Source organism: Hevea brasiliensis, chromosome 15 (assembly GCF_030052815.1).
Source record: "Hevea brasiliensis isolate MT/VB/25A 57/8 chromosome 15, ASM3005281v1, whole genome shotgun sequence".
NCBI lineage: Eukaryota > Viridiplantae > Streptophyta > Magnoliopsida > Malpighiales > Euphorbiaceae > Hevea > Hevea brasiliensis.
The window spans coordinates 38,553,624-38,558,187 of record NC_079507.1 but is presented as its reverse complement, the minus strand read 5'-3'; positions in this window follow the sequence as shown (position 1 = coordinate 38,558,187).

Sequence of the window (4,564 nt, the reverse complement as noted above, 5' to 3'; positions counted from 1 at the left end):
TATTTCTCATCAATTATATGCATAAATATCTCATCAAAAACGTGACTCCATGGCTGTCCAAAATGAAAACAACAATAACTCTTCAAACTCAAAATTTTCCTTCACAAAACCAACACCCATAACATGCACACAAAACTTAACAAAGCTATCTTCAAAATTATGAACTTACCTTATGCTTGGAGCTTGTTAAACCTTGCTTAAACTTCTCAAATTTAGTATCAAACTCTTCCTTGTGATGAGTAGACAAAGTTTCATGAAGGAACCAAAGAGATTGGAGTTGAAAATGGAGAGTTAAGAGAGCTTGCATGAAAAATGGCCATGGTGTTTCCTCTCACCTTCATTCACGGCAATGTTGAGATAACTTTGAGGAAGATGAAGTTCAGCTGATTTAGTGGAGTTACAGCTGCCCTATTATATGTTTATTTTATGCATTAGTGGTCCACTCACAATTTTAATCATATTTTAAGCTAAACTTTCATTTAATCCCACATTAAACCCCTGATTTTAGCTATTTACTTTAGGTACAACCAAATTAATTTTTCATTTTATTTTCTAAGTGTAATATTATTTATTTTTAATGGACATTTAGGTCAAAAGACACTTCGGGGTGTCAAATGACCATAATGCAACTGTTCGGTTTACGTTAGCGATTTTTCGGTAACACCAGGTTTTGTCTGTTTTTCGATTTCTCACTTTTCTTTGTACTAATTATTTAATTTTTCTTTTATCTTTCTAATGATATTTATTCTTCAATAAGGGTCTATTTAAGTCCTAAAAATGTTTTCCAGGGTTCCCCGCAGTCCAGGGCTAGTCAACGGTCCACGCCGTGACTTCCCGATGCGGTCACCCATCGCTAGGTTTCCCGGCTCGTTTAACTTGATCACATTTCTTTGCTATCATTTTTCCTTTGTTTTTCTTGTACTTTCTTTTCTTGTATTTCATTATTTTATGTCTCCTCACTCTCATTGAAGTGTGGTTCTAGGCATCCTAGCTGTCCGGACAGCACTGGTCACTGGAACAGCAGAACGCACTACCGAACTTAGGGGTGTTACAAATTAAATTAAAGAACTAATAGAAAAAAATAAATAGAAAAAAAAGGAAAATGAAAAAGGTGAAAAGAGATGACATCATGCATTATGCCATAAATATTATAATTAAAAATTAAATTTATGGTAATTTATGGTCTTTCATAAGACAAAGACATTAAAAAAAAAAAAGAAAAGAAAAAGAAAAAAAAAAAAAGAGAAGTCATCTTCTTCATTGCCGTCACTCACCTCTCTCTCCCTCACCCTCACTTTCCTCCATAAAGCTCATTTTGAGCTTGTAGAACTACTTGATCTAGCCATAAATCCCATAGTCCCCTTAATTAAACTTGGTCTTTTAGTCTTGAAAAGAAGCTTGAGGAAGAAAGAAAGAAGAAAAGAGGAAGGGAATTGAAGTTTTGGAAATCCAAAGTAAGGTTAGTAAGCAAACTTAACACTTTTAGTTTGATTCTTACATTTTTAACTTATTGAACTTGGAAATAAACTTTAAATGAAAAGAAAATTTTTATTGAGGGACCATATGTGAATTCGGCCAGCTTGATAAGGTGTTGGATTTGATAGTGTTTAGTTAAACTAAACATGAATTAGAGCTTAAATAAGGTTGAATATGTGATTAATGTAATGATTTGATTAAGGAATTGATCAATGGCATGAACTAGGGTTTTGGCATCTAGGGTTTTGGAGACAAAAAAGTGGGAATGTGTTAAATGGTGTGTTGGACTTGGTTTGAGATGAGAAATGGTCATTTGTGACCAATTGGAGCATGTTAGAAGTGTTGGAACCAAATGCAAATTCGGATTGCTTAGGGTCATGCTGCAGGCAGCAGGACCAAGGTCCCTTTGAGGGACCAAACTGAAAATTTATAAGTCCAATTGGTATGAGACCATTGGGAATGAAAATGGACACAAAATGGAACATTTTTCATTTAGGAATCATGCCTAAAAAGTGACCAAATGAATAGTGTTTCATTTGGCCAAAACTTGGGCTAAGCAGGTCTAAATGACCTAAAATTTTACCAGTGGAAAGCTGAGATATAGACCTAAAACTTTCATGAAGAAAAAAACCCAAATTACGCCCTTAACCAAGTCATTTAGCCACCCAAAGTTGGTGACTTAAAACTGCCAGAACCAGAATTTGCCCAGAAAATATAGGTTAAGTCCAATCCGGCAACTATGATTCAAATGGCTATAACTTGAGCTACAAAACTCAAATTGGAGTGATTTAAAAGGGAGAATAAAGTTAAGACAATAGGAAACATTTTCTATGAAGAAAATTTTGCCAAATTCTAACAGTAAGATGACCAATGGAACAGTGCAACTTAAGACACCAAAACTGAAAATTTGCAAACTTGCCTAAAAGACTTAGAATTTGAGTAAACAACCAAAACCAACAAAATTGGTGACCAAAATGTGGTATATGGGTGAAGTTGGAGTTCCCATACCTATTAAGCCTTAGAAAGTCAACAAATTGACTTGGATAGTACCATGAATAGTAACTTCAACATGAAATTGCAAGAATGTAAGTTTAAACATATTGGAATTAGTTATTGGAATTGTTAGGAAGTAAAGATACTGAGACACTATAAATTTTGTGTTTCAGCTGAAAAAGACTCAGAAAGTCTGAGAGACTGAGTCAAGACCTAGAGGCGACTCACGTCAGGTTTGTGTACAATAAACCCTATTTCAGCATTTTATCCTTGAAAAATTGATTTAGTATGCATTATGAGTTTAAGAACTTTTATGTTGCCACTTTGTGATGAAATTGTAACTTTGGGAATTGATTTGATTTTTGTATGCAATATTTGAATAAAATGTTCGAAATGGACTTCTGATTCACACTTAGCATGACAGTGCCTCATTATTCCTCCTCCATTTTATGGGGTTGAGATCGATTATTTACCTCCCTCTCTGGTTTACCAGTTGAGGTTGTAGATCAAATGAGTACTCATTAGCTAGCTAGCCACCTCCCTCATTGATTTCGATTAGTGGGGTTGTAGATTGCTTTGTCGTGGTGTACAACACGGCATTGATCGAAAATTTTGTGTCATGGCTTAAGTTGTGTATGAATTAGCAACACTGTGTTTATTAAATTATTTGACCAAAATTATGCTATAATGAGTTTTGATAAATTGTGAAATGTGATTATGAAATATTCAAATTGTGAATGTGTCAAGGAATGTTTTATGTACTGCATTTCAATTTTTATTGTGCACCACTGAGTATTTTTATACTTAGCAATAGCTTATTTTGCTGTCGCAGATAAGGGCAAGGAAAAAGCAGCAGAGTGAGCTGCTGGATTGGCAAGAACTTCTTTGATCACTTTTGTACAGGTATTCATTTATACCCTTGTAATTATTTGATGTAAACATTGTAATGTTTTATGTATCAATGTAAAGTTAAGCAGTTGTATAATAAATTATAATAATAATATTATTTTTGTATTTTATATCTGTAAATTAAACTTGTGAATGTAAATTAGCTTTATTGAATGAAATGATGAAATATTTTGAGATGAAAAACTTGGATTAAATTGTGGAATTATTTTGAAGTGGTTTGATTTGAGAATTTTGAGTTGATTTGGGTTGGGAGTTGTGGAAAAATTTATTGCAAGTGTTTTTCTCATGTATTTGAAGAACTGTTTTCTCAAAATACAGACGGCACTCTGCCTAAATTTTTATAAAATTTGCAGAAAAATAAAATGGGCAAAAGTTTTAACTAGTTTTGAAACTTTAATTAAATGATTTTAATTCCTACCAAAATGCTCACCACTTCCAAAAAGCAAGAAAATGGTTTTAAAATCCCTTGTAGGGTACTTAATGAATTATCGGTAGGTGAAGTTCGGTAGTTCATTAGGTATTCTAAGGGATCATATTGTGCCTTACAGAGGGGTAAGGTGTGACAATCATATCTCATTGCCAATTAGTGATGAGCCTAGTGAGTCATACACATACACAAGTAATCACCAAGTTAAATGTGATTTAATTAATTAGTTAAATAGTTTAATTGATTAATTAAATAGGTTTGGTTCGCAATTAGATTGCAAAGTCCCTAGCATGGCTCGAAACAAAATCTAGGTTATTGGATGTATAGTGTTTAAATATGAATTTAATCATGACAAATTAATTAATAGAGATTAATTAATTTATTTATATTTGATATAAATTGATTAGAAGAGGAGAAATAATTATTTTGGGTTGAAAACTCAAAATTAAGACGCAAGGGTAATTTGGTCATTTCATAGGGTGACATGTGGCACCATGAGATGGTGACGTGTGGCACTACACATAAGCTTGCCATTTTTCTTTTAATCATGCAAGATGATCAAAGTCAAGATTAAATCTAAGTTTGACACTTAGCACAATGTGATTGGGTCAATTAAACTAGGAGCCAATTAGAAGATGACATGTGGCAAGGGTTTTAAGTGATGACCTAGCTATATAAGGGAAAGGATGAAAGAACAAAAATGCAATCTAATTTTCTCAAAGAGGTGCTATCACACTTGTCTTCTTCTTCATCTCTTCT